The sequence below is a fragment of the Chiloscyllium plagiosum genome, chromosome 28, assembly GCF_004010195.1.
Source record: "Chiloscyllium plagiosum isolate BGI_BamShark_2017 chromosome 28, ASM401019v2, whole genome shotgun sequence".
Classification (NCBI taxonomy): domain Eukaryota; kingdom Metazoa; phylum Chordata; class Chondrichthyes; order Orectolobiformes; family Hemiscylliidae; genus Chiloscyllium; species Chiloscyllium plagiosum.
Genome location: NC_057737.1, coordinates 2,154,745 through 2,167,734, shown reverse-complemented (window position 1 = coordinate 2,167,734; position 12,990 = coordinate 2,154,745). Strand labels below are relative to the sequence as shown.

At 44.1% G+C, this 12,990-nt stretch overlaps 1 protein-coding gene across 1 annotated transcript in view; it reads right to left on the bottom strand.

The window, feature by feature from the left end:
* lrrc75a (leucine rich repeat containing 75A) overlaps positions 1–12,990 on the bottom strand; it is a 93,910-nt gene that overhangs the window by 78,880 nt on the left and 2,040 nt on the right. The gene's annotated exons all lie outside the window — the stretch shown is intronic.

Sequence of the window (12,990 nt, the reverse complement as noted above, 5' to 3'; positions counted from 1 at the left end):
CTGTATCCCATTGCAGACACTGTGTCTCTACTTGACATCTTATTAAATGACTATCCTGGTGTGAGGGCAAATTGAGCTCCAATCCATTCGGTCCCATCATCCAAATCATTATTCTAGATTGTAAACCGTTGATAAACTCATACTGATCCACGAGGAATTTCACTAGTGACAGCTGTCCAATCTGAAAATAAGTAATTATCTCTATTCTGTGTTTCCTGGTAGCTGACCAGTACTCCCTGTTCCTGTGTAGCAGCCTAGATATGTTGCATGGCTTCCTGCTATTCTGGGTAGCTGTTTGTCGATTTAGGGTGGTGATGGAGGGTTGTGTCTGTGTATATCTGTTTAATGGTAGGATACTGGGTGGTCGTGGAAGGGCTGTGCATGTATGTGTTTCTATGTATATCTATTTAATTGCTGGGGACAAGGAGGTGGTAGAGAGATACGTGTGTGTTTCATTGTATATCTGTTTAATGACAGGAGACAAGGTGGTGGTATGGGGTGTCTCGGTCTGCGTTTCTGTGTACATCCGTTTAATGGTAGGAGACAGGGCGGTGGTGGAGGGAGTATGTGTATATCTGTTTAATTGCAGGAGACAGGTTGGTGATGGAGGGTTGGGTGTGTGTGTGTGTGTGTGTGTGTGTTTCGGTGCATATCTGTTTAATGACAGGGACAGGGCGGTGGTGGAGGGTGGTGTGTGCGTGTTTCTATGTTTTTCTGTTTAATCGTAGGAGACAGGGTAGTGATGGAGGGTTTTGTGTGTTTGTGTTCCTGTGCATATCTGTTTAATGACGGGAGACAGGGTGGTGGTGGAGGGTTGCTGTATGTTTCTGTAAATTTCTGTTTAATAGCAGGATATAGCGTCGAGGTGGAGGATGGTGAGTGTGTGTTTCTGTGTATAACTGTTTAATGGCCGGAGACAGGGTGGTGCTGGAGTTTTGTGTGTTTATTTCTGTATGTATCTGTTTAATTGCAAGTGACAGGGTGTTCGTGGAGGGTTGCTTTTGCGTTTCTGTGTATATCTGCTTAATGACAGGATGCAAATTGGGTGTCAAGGGTTGTGCGTGCGTATGTGTGCGTTCCTGTGTATACCTGTTTAATCGCAGAAAACAATGTGGTGGTGGAGGGTTGTGTGTGTGTTTCTGCGTATGTCTGTTTAATGGCAGGAGACAGGGTGGTGGTGTCGAGATGTTTGTGTATTTCTGTTTATACCTGTTTAATTGCCGGAGAGTGTGTGATGGTGGACCTATGTGTGTGTGTTTCAGTGCATATCTGTTTCATGACAGGGGACAGGGCGGTGTTGGAGGGTGGTGTGTGCATGTTTCTGTGTATAACTGTTTAATGGCCGGAGACAGGGTAGTGCTGGAGTTATGTGTGTGTATTTCTGTATGTATCTGTTTAATTACAGGTGACAGGGTGGTCGTGAAGGGTTGTGTGCGTGTTTCTGTGTGTATCTGCATTTGACAGGAAACAAATTTGGTGTCAAGGTTTGTGCGTGCGGGTGTGTTCGTTCCTGTGTATATCTGTTTAGTGGCAGAAAACAATGTGGTGGTGGAGGGTCGTGTGTGTGTTTGTGTGTATGTCGGTTTAATGGCAGGAGACGGAGGCGGTTTAGTTTTGTGTGTGTTTCTGTGTATATCTCTTTATTGAGAGGAGGTAGGGTGTTCTTGGAGGGTTGTGTTTGCGTGTGTTTCTGTGTATATCTGCTTAATACCGGGAGACTGCATGGTGTTGGACGGTTATGTTGTGTGTTTCAGTGTCTATCTGATTAATCGCAGGAAACAGGGTGTGCCGCAGGGTTTTGTGTGTGTGTGTTTCTGTGTATATCTGTTTAATGGAAGGTGACAGCGTCCTGGTGGAGGGTTGTGTGTGTATGTTTCTGCATATATTTGTTTAATGACAGGAGACAGGGTGGTGGTGGAAGTTTGTGGGCCTGTGTTTCTGTCTATACCTGTTTAATAAAAGGAGACAGGTATTGGTGCAGGTTGGTGTGTATGTGTTTCTGCATATCCCTGTTTAATGGCGGGAGGCAGAGCGACTTTGGAGAGTTGTGTGTGTGTTTCTGTGTATATCTGTTTAATTGCAGGAGACAGTGTGGTCGTGGAGGGTTGTGTGTGTGTTTCTGTGTATCTGTTTAATGACAGGAAACAAATTGGGTGTCAAGGGTTGTGTGTGCGTGTGTGTTTGCGTGTATATCTGTGTAATGGCAGCAGACAGGATGTTCGCGGAGGCTTGTGTGTGCGTGTTTCTGTGTAGATCTGTGTAATGGCAGGAGACGGGATGGTCGTGGAGGATTTTATGTGGGTGTTTCTGTTTATATCTGTTTAATGGCAGGAGACAGTGTGGTCGTGGATGATTGTGTATGTGTGTGTTTCTGTGTATATCTGTTTAATGGCAGGAGACAGTGTGGTCGTGGATGATTGTGTGTGTGTCTCTGTGTACATCTGTTTAATCACAGGAGACAAGGTGGTCATGGAGTATTTTGTGTGTGTATTTCTGTTATTTTTGTTTCGTGGCAGGAGACAGGCAGGTGGTTTCGGGTTTTGTATGTGTTTCTGTGTATATCTGTTTATTGACCGGAGGCAGGATGTTAGTGGAGGGTGGTGTGTGTGTGTAAGTGTGTGTGTGTAAGTGTGTGTGAGTATTGGCACATGAGAGAGTATTTTTCGTATGCGTGCATGCTTGATAAAGTGAGTTTGATGGAGTGTTTCTGCATATATTTGTTTAATGGCAGGAGAAAGGGTGGTGGTGGAGGGAATATGTGCGTGTTTCTGTGAATATCTGTTTAATTGCAGGAGACAGGTTGGTGATGGAAGGTTGGGTGTGTGTGTGTTTCAGTACATATTGGTTTAATGACAGGGGACAGGGTGGTGGTGGAGCACGGTGTGTGCGTGTTTCTGTGCATATATGTTTAATTGTAGGAGACAGGATGGTGATGGAGGGTTGTGTGTGTTTGTGTAAATTTCTGTTTAATGGCAGGAGACAGCATGGTGCTGCAGAATGGTGATTTGTGTTTCTGTGCATAACTGTTTAATGGCCGGTGACAGGGTAGTGCTAGAGTTTTGTGTGTGTATTCCTGTATGTATCTGTTTAATTGCAAGAGACAGGGTGGTCGTGGAGGGTTGTGCGTGTGTTTCTGTGTATATCTGCTTAATGACAGGATACAAATTGGGTGTCAATTGTTTTGCATGCATGTGTGTGCGTTCCTGTGTATATCTGTTTAATGGCAGAAAACACTGTGGTGGTAGAGGATTTGTGTGCGTTTCTGTGTGTGTCTGTTTAATGGCAAGGGACAGGGTGATGGTTTCGAGATGCGTATGTGTTTCTATTTATACCTGTTAATTGCCGGAGAGTGTGTGATGGTGGACGTGCGTGTGTGTTTCTGTGTACATCTGTGTAATGGCAGCAGACACGATGTTGTGAAGGCTTGTGTGCCTGTTTCTGTGTTTATCTGTTTAATTGAAGGAGACGGAGGTGGTTTAGTTTTGCGTGTATTTCTGTGTAAATCTCTTTATTGGTAGGTGGCAGGGTGTTAGTGGAGGGTTGTGTATGTGTTTCTGTGTATATCTGCTTAATAGAGGGAGACAACGTGGTGGTAGAGTGTTGTGTTGTGTGTTTCAGTGTATGTCTGATTAATCGCAGGAAACAGGGTGTGGTGCAGGGTTTTGTGTGTGTGTATTTCTGTGTATATCTGTTTAATGGAAGGTGACAGCGTGATGATGGAGGGTTGTGTGCGTGTTTCTGCATATATTTACTTAATGGCAGGAGACAGGGTGGTGGTGGAAGTTTGTGTGCTTGTGTTTCTGTCTATATCAGTTTAATAACAGAAGACTGGTATTGGTGCAGGTTGGTGTGTATGTGTTTCTGCATATCCCTGTTTAATGGCGGGTGGCAGGACGACGGTGGAGGGTTGTGTGTGTGTTTCTGTGTATATCTGATTAATTGCAGGAGACAGGGTGGTCGTGGAGGGATGTGTGTGTGTTTCTGTATATATCTGTTTAATGACAGGAAACAATGTGGTGGTGAAGGGTTGTGTGTGCGTGTTTCTGTGTATGTCTGTTTAATTGCAGGAAACAAATAGTGTGTCAAGAGTTGTGTGTACGTGTGTGTTTGTGTGTGTGTGTGCGTGTGTTTCTGTGTATATCTGTTTAATCGCAGGAGACAAGGTGGTCATGGAGTGTTTTGTGCGTGTGTTTCTCTTATACTTGTTTCATGGCAGGAGACAGGAAGGTGGTTTAGAGTATTGATTGTATTTCTGTGTCTATCTGTGTATTGATCGGAGGCAATGGTGTTAGTAAAGGGTTGTGTGTGTGTGCACGTGTGGGTGTTTCTGTGTATATCTGCTTAAAAGCGGGAGACAACGTGGTGGTGGAGGGTTGTGTTGTGTATTTCAGTGTATATCTGATTAATGGCAGGAAACCATGGTTTTGGTGGAGGGTTGTGTGTGTGTTTCCGTGTATATCTATTTAATTGAAGGAGACAGCGTACTGATGGAGGGTTGGGTGTGTGTGTTTCTGCATATATCTGTTTAATGGCAGGAGACAGGGTAGTGGTGGAAGGTTGTGTGCTTGTGTTTCTGTCTATAACTGTTTAATAACAGGAGACAGGTATTGGTGCAGGTTGGTGTGTATGTGCTTCTGCATATTCCTGTTCAGTGGCGGGAGATAGGGCGGAGGTGGAGGGTTGTGTGTGCGTGATTTTGCATATATCTGTTTAATGGCAGGAGACAGGGTGGTGGTGGAAAGTTGTGTTTTTGTGTTTCTGTCTATAACTGTTTAATAACAGGAGACAGGTGTTGGTGCATGTTGGTGTGTATGTGTTTCTGCATATTACTGTTCAGTGGCGGGAGATAGGGGGGAGGTGGAGGGTTATGTGTGTGTGATTTTGCATAATCTGGTTAATGGCAGGAGACATGGTGGTGGTGGAAAGTTGTGTGCTTGTGTTTCTGTCTATAACTGTTAAATAACAGGAGACAGGTATTTGTGCAGGCTTGTGTATGCGTTTCTGTGTATACCTGTTTAATGGCGGGAGACAGGGTGGCGATGAATGGTTGTGTGCATTTGTGTTTTATTTTTATATCAGTTGAATTGCAGGAGACAGCGTGTTGTTAGAGGTTTGTGTGTGTCCATTGCTGTGTATTTCTGTTTAATGGCAGGAGACAGAGTGGTAAAGGGGGATTGTGTGTGTGTTTCTGTGTAAAACTGATCAATAGCAGGAAACAACTTGGTGGTGTAGGGCTTTGTGTGTGTGTTTCTGTGTACAACTGTTTACTGGCAGGAGACTACGTCGTGGTGGAGGGTGGTTTGTCTGTGCTTCTGTGTATACCTGTTGTGGTTCTGTTGTGGTTTATGTTGCAGACGTTTCTTCCCCTGTCTAGGTGACATCCTCAGTGCTTGGGGGCCTCCTGTGAAGCGCTTCTGTGATGTTTCCTCCGGCATTTATAGTGGTTTGTCTCTGCCACTTCCGGTTGTCAGTTCCAGCTGTCCGTTGCAGAGGCCGGTATATTGGGTCCAAGTCGATGTGTTTGTTGATAGAATCTGTTGATCAGTGCCATGCCTCGAGGAATTCCCTGGCAGTTCTCTGTTTGCCTTGTCCTATAATAGTAGTGTTGTCCCAGTCGAACTCATATTGCTTGTCATCTGCGTGTGTGGCTACTAAGGATCGCTGGTCGTGTCGTTCCGTGGATAGTTGGTGTTCATGGATGCGGATCGTTAGCTGTTTCCCTGTTTGTCCTATGTAGTGTTTTGTGCAGACCTTGCATGGACTCCATCAAGTCACATTTCAAACATCATTTTAATCCACGTGCTCAGACATAAAATGAATAATCTTTGTGGGATGTGAACCTTTAGGCTCAGAGGTCGGGGCACTACCACCACTCAAACATAGCCCCTAAAGCTGCAACATTATTCTCCTGTGTGTTCGTTCATCGGCTTTCTTTGAACATACTGTGACACACCCCCACAACAGAATCGAGATAATCTGTTCCAGAGAAAGTGATACTACCACAAGTTCATGGAAGGGAATCGAATCCAGAGCTCTGACCCAGGGGCAGTGGTGCTACCCACTACACAAGACTTAAACCATGCCCAGAATTTGAGTCATATTTTAAGTGTCAGTTTTGAGCTCTGTATGGATTTATTAAATTCTGATTAACATTACTGAAAAACACAGGCAACGGTTCTCATTGTTAAACAAATAAAAGGTATTAGCCTCAACAATAGGATGATGAGTGCATGTGCTCTGCCATCGAGATGAACCGTGAACTTCTTTAATTGCTTGGCTATGATTTCCAGCTTCAATAGCTATTATCTGTAATCTGCAATACTAGGGCAAGAAATCTTGCAGAAACACTCTGCACTATGAGGGATCTCGAATAGATATCAATAATGAACACCAGAGATGAGGAAAGAGCACAATTTCTGGCCAAAAAACACCGGCCACTATTTCCAACCTCTCACATGTGGCTTCCCCCTTCCTGAAATTATTAAGTGATACAAGGCATCGGTTTACTTTCCAGCATCTCCTTACCCTCTCGTCCCTATGCTTGCACAAAGCAAATCAAGCTCTTGGTCTTTGGGAAACTCAAGGTCTGTGTTTGTAGGCCTGCTCGAGAGGGGAGGGTCTTTTAAACCTGAAGCAGGAGGGTGAGGGGGCAGTAACATTACTCACTGGGCTGAGGTGTGGCAGTTCGAGTTTAACTTGGATAAATGCGAGGTATTGCATTTTGGTAAAATAAAAAAGCGCGGGGGGGGGGACTTATACAATTAATAGTAGTGCGTTGGTAGTGTTGTAGAAAAGAGGGACCCACAGGTGCAGATCGAATTCACAGAAGTTTGTGGCACTTTTCGACAAGGTGTTTAACGTTACTTCTTTGCTCAGACTTTTGTGGTTACAAGTTGAGGAGTCATGCTGAGATAGTGCAGGACATTGATGAAGCCTCTTCTGCAGTACTGTGTGCAGTTCTGATATTGGAAGGAAATTATTAAGGTTCAGAAGATATATACCAGGATGTCGCCAGGAACACCTCATCTTCTGCCTCGGGAGCCGACAAACACACGGAATGAACATTGAACTCACTAATTAGCCAATCTCCCCTCGACGACCCAGATCCCAGATCCGACCCTCCGACTCACATCCGCCCTCTCGTGGGAACCTACCCATCCATCTTCCTTTCCACCGATCCGCTCCAACTCCCCACCGACCTCTCACTATCACCTTCTAGCTTCGCTCACCTATCACCAACCTTTCCCCCAGCCTCACCCCTACCAACCATTTATTTGTCAGCCCCTTTACTCCAACGCAGTTCTGAAGAAGGGCCCTGCCTGAAACGTTGACTCTCTTGCTCCTCGGAAGCTGCCTGACCTACTGTGCCTTCTCCACTATCATGCTTTATCGACACTTAATTCTCCAACATCTGGAGTCCCCATTGTCTCTTAGGTACAATTCTATTCTAACCCCACATGTCTGTTATAACCCCACGCTGTCTTAAGTATGTATTCTCTCCAGATCATGGCCTATAAAAGTTCTTGTGGTTCTGTTCGCCGAGCAGGAAGTTTTTGTTGCAAACGTTTCGTCCCCTGGCTAGGCGACATCATCAGTGCTTGGGAGCCTCCTGCGAAGCGCTTCTTTGATGTTTCCTCCGGTGTTTATAGTGGTCTGTCCCTACCGCTTCCGCTTGTCAGTTTCAGCTGTCCGCTGTAGTGGTTGGTATATTGGGTCCAGGTCGATGTGTTTGTTGATGGAGTTTGTGGATGAATGCCATGCCTCTAGGAATTCCCTGGCTGTCCTCTGTCTGGCTTGCCCTATGATAGCAGTGTTGTCCCAGTCAAATTCATGTTGCTTGTTGTCTGCATGTGTGGCTACTAAGGATAGCTGGTCGTGTCATTTCGTGTTCCATTTATATCGTTTATTGATTTATCTCACTGGGTTTCAACCTCATTAAATGATCACCAGCTAAGTACTTTGCCCATCATTGCTGGACTACCATCAATCCCTTTAATGAAACCTGCAAGTGTTGCCTTCCCTACAATGGTGTTGTAAAGTATCATACTTCATCATTTAACTTTTTGTTAAAGCAGATGTACAAATGTACCCTGATAACACGATGGATCCAGATTTCCTGCTGTAATTATTACTGTGGAAGGATTGAAGCAAGGCCATATGGGCAGCTGGGATTTTGACCAAATTGCTGACAGATTGATGACAATGACATTTCTGGTGGAAACGTCAGCATAATGGTACCTGAGGTAATGGGGTATGTGCAGTGGACAAGAACGCACATTGCTGAACACAAGAGCATTTCTGGATAAGCATTATTTAACACTAATTAAGCTGGGATTTGTTCCTTGTTCAAATCTTGTCCCCACCGCCCTCACACACAAAGCTTTCTCCCAGACTGCAGAACAGGAGGGAGCCCTCAGCCACTTAACTGGCAAGCGTCACACCTTCAGTCAGATTGAAGAAGGCTGGGTGTGGCATTATTTCCATATCCAATTCAGACTGAATGGTTACACACAATTAATCTACCAGACTCAACATTCGTTCCTTCAGTAACCCTCGCATATCCCCAGACTGTGCAAATGTTAATCATTATTTTGAATTTTAATAAAACAGTATTGAATTGAAAGGCGTTGGCTCCAGCTATTTGTTCATTGACTGTGATTAATGTCAGTCTCCGTGGATCCTAACTGTGTCACTGGAGGGCTTGCCTCTTTTATTAATTAAGGATTCAGTTCAATGTGTTATCCCGTAGTATGAGTGGGAGCATTGACTCATGATCTGGAGCCACAGAATAATAATATGTTAATATGAAGGAAATTTGTGGCATTGAAGTGAAATCATCATCATTAAGTATAAAACGTCATACTGCTTGCCTCATGTCCTTTAGTGAAGGCAATGGGTCATCCTCTCCTGATCAGTGTAGGATCACACACCAAATGCACTATATTCAAAGTCTGACCCTCTCTCTCTCTCTCTCTCTCTCTCTCTCTCTCTATCGATATAGGGAGTGGCGGTGAGGTGAGGGGAACGTCCTCAGAGGGTCTTGTAACCCGAGTAGAAACAAACCATGGATTTCATCACCGTATCAATGTCTGTTTAGAACATCATGAGAGACTGTCCATTCCCCTTAAGTTTCAATGCAATAATCTTTTATTCTCTCAAAGCGCTAAAGATTAACCTTCATTCACCCCTCATTTTACCTCCAGCCCAGGGATTAGTCTGTGTGACTGCAAATCCACAGCAATGTGTTTTACTATTTACTGCCCTGTCGAACAGCTGAAACATCCACTCAGTTCAAGGTAGGCATAACATGCTGCCCTGACATATGAGGGAAGAACAAAAGGAAAGATAGCACCCTTTCTCTGCCTGTTTCCCATATTCCTACGACTCATTTCCATTCAGGTGGGTGACCATTCCTTATTTAATGTGCATTCTTTCTTAGTCTTTCCCTGAGTGTGATGTTCATTTCCCGTAGGAACTCTGGTGTTGGCTTTGTTGGTGCTCACATATAGATGTAAGGAGCTTTTACATTCCACTTCAGGTGCAGCTATGCGAGAAGGAAAGGCTTTTTACGCCATAGGAAAGAAACGGCGATGTCTCAGTGAGGAAAAGGAATTATTGTGATCAAACCGAAGCGTGTTGTTGAGGCAGTCTTTGGGACATTGTGGACAGATTTTCTTTTCTTTATAAGAAATAATCGCCCTGCCACAGAGAGAGTGCAAAGATTTTTCACCAGACTAATCCCTGGGATGGTGATAAAATGAGGGGTGAATGAAGATTAATCTTTAACGCTGTGAGAGAATAAAAGATGATTGCATTGAAACTTAAGGGGAATGGACAGTCTCTCATGATGTTCTAAACAGACATTGATACGATGATAAAATCCATGGCTTGTTTTTACTCGAGTTACAAGAGCCTCTAAGGATGTTCCCCTCACCCCACCCCCACTCCCTATATCGATAGAGAGAGAAAGAGAGGGGGGGGGAGAGAGAGAGAGAGAGAGAGCGAGAGAGAGAGAATCAGACTTTGAATATAGTGCATTTGGTGTGTGCTGTTACACTGAACATCACGTTATCCAAACACCTGAAAGCAGCCACAATACCTTCATTCTAAAACAGTTAACTATTCCCATCACCTTCTGACCTCCATGGAGAACATGGGTCTGTCTACTCAGAGATGGAAGATACCTCTTTGAGACTTGATGCAAAACATCTGGCTTCCATCCTCACTGCCAGCAAACCACTTTAAAGTAGCAGACGTTCCACTGGCAATGGCCCACGAGGAACCTCCATTGGCTTGTCATATTGAAACATCAGTGACACCCTCTTGTTCATGTATAACTATCCAATGGGGCAGAATGGCCTCCTCCAAATCCCACGGAACAGGTTCAAGGGTCTGATTGGGCTCAACCTGATCCTGTTTGACAGCTCGATATACTGACCAGACCCCTTCTCTTCCGAAGGAACAAGCAGGAATATTGAATGAGCTGTCCCTCTTCTTGTTCAGTCGTTTCGTTGGGCTGAGTGGCTTCCACATTTCTGTATGTAATCAGCTTGAGATGTTGAATGAGCTCCTCTTTTCACTGTGTCTGACAGCACTTTTACATGAATGTTACCGACACTTTAACAGCACAAACTTGAATGCTGTCCGGGTCTTACTGAACACATACACAGGCTGCATCAGGAGCTGATGGGAGACAAAATGTTGTGAACGTTATGTAACCCTCAGTGACCATCCCCACCTCCGGTCTTATGATGGGGAAAAACATTGATGAAGCAGATGAAGATGTTTGTGCTGAGGAAGCTACCCTGAGGATCTCCTGAAGAGATGTCCTGGGACTGAGAATATTTTCGGCCCCCACCCACAGGCATTTTCCTTTGTGCTCTGAAAGAACCCCGGAGGGGACACTTGATTCCCATTAAGCTCAAATAAGATGGCACTTCTGATGACATTCTCAGTCAAATACTGCCTTGATATCAAGACTATTCACTCTTTGCTGAGCCCCTGTGTCCCCTTCTTGTTCATATCAATAGGTGACGGTGTCTGTGTGGGAAGTGTTTTCCTCTCACAGAGGGTAGTAAATGTCAGGATTTACCTTGTCTCGAGAGCTAAGGGAGCTGCATCACTGAAAGTATTTAAAAAGGTGGATTTTTGATCTGCCAAAGAGCTGAGAGGGTGTGAAGAATTGGACATGAAAAATGAGTTAATACGAACAGTAGATCGCCCATGATCGTATACAATGTCTTGCTTATCCGAACGACCTGATCCTGTACTTTATGTTCTCATATTCTGTAATTACAAAGTTAATGGATGTAATTTTCCTGCACGTTCTGTTATTGAACGTTGCAATCAGAGAGAGCAAAGTACTTTATGAGTCATCAATTAGTGAGGTTTGGGGGCTTTTTTCACAGTGAATCTGCGTCTATACCATGACCAACAAATGAAGCACACGTTGCACAGAGGAGACACTATGTAAAGAGACCAGAGTTGTCTTTCGAACCCAGCCTGAGTTTTGAAGTAACATTTTCCAACCCACACCAAACCATGTGTGACAGCCCTGAGGGAATGAATGAGATCCTGTGTTACTGTGGACCAGGTGTTTGGAGCAAGATGCCCCCGTCAGCACCAGTGCAGGAGGTTTGAGGGGCTGTATTGAACTTAGGAACATAGGACGGAGGAGCAGGAGTGGGTCATTAGACACGTTTCACTGCTCCACAAGGCACAAAGATCATAGTTGCTCTAATTGTGGTTTCAGCAGCAGTTTTCTGTCTGCATACAATTTTCCTACATGCACTTGTCTGTCAAATGTTTGAATACAGCACAACTTTGAACAAATGCAAACATCCAGGCACCATCAACGTTTGGTAAAGGAAATTCCCACTTGAACAATCCAATAATAATTTCTCATTCGTGTTCTGACAAATGTTAGAGGGTCACTGTGTCCTTTTCCAGTTCCACTCCTCCACTGGTTACAACAAATTTTAAATGTAGCCAGTTTAGAGAGATGGCCAATTGTATAGGACTCAGACTGGGTCATTTTTGAGAAAAATGTGAAATTCAGGAATTTGAACTCACAACAAATGGTAAAAGATAAAGTGTCCCAAATGTTCTTCTCCCTTTGAAATTATTCTACTCACACAAGCTGCTGGTAATGGGATTTATTTGTGGAACAGTTGGATTTGGCTGAACTCCCTTTGCTTCCAGCAGTGGAGAGATTCCAATGAGTCCTCACGAGGAATGCTTCACAAGTGGTGAAGATAACTCAGGGATTTTATGGTCCCTGATCCTTTCCTATCCGTGTATTGTCCAAATGCCTTTTAAATGTTGTTAATGTATCCGCCTCAATCACTTCCCCTGGTAGCTCATTCCATATGCGTACCAGCCCCTGTGTGTAAAAAGGTTGTTACTCAGGTTCCCTTTTATTCTTTCCGCTCTGACCTTAAACTGATACTCTCTAGTTTGTGACTGCCCAACCCTGGGAAAAAAAACTGGGAACATTCACTCTATCCATGCCTGTCATGATCTTACAGACTTCAATATGATCCTCCCTCAGTCTAAACACATCGAAGTAAAAACTCTTAGCTTGTCCAACCTCTCCCTATAACTCAGTCCATTGACCCTTGGCAACATCCTTATATTTTTTCTGCATTCTTTCCAGTTTAAAAACATCCTTCCTAAAGCAAAGTGAACAAAACTGAACATAACGCTACCAATATGACCTCAGCAGCGTCCTGTATAAGTGCAACATAACTCCCTAATTTCGATACTCAGTGAAATACACTGATTAAAGCTGGTGTGCCAAAAGCTTTCTTCACTGCACTGCCTACCTCTTATTCAACTTTTAGAGAACCATGCACCTGAATTCTAAGGTCCCTCTGTTCCACTACACTCCTTAGGAAACAACCATTCACCATGAAACTCCAAACTTGATTTGACTTTCTAAAATGCAAGAACCTTCACTGATCAATATTAAAATCCATTTGCAAATTCTCA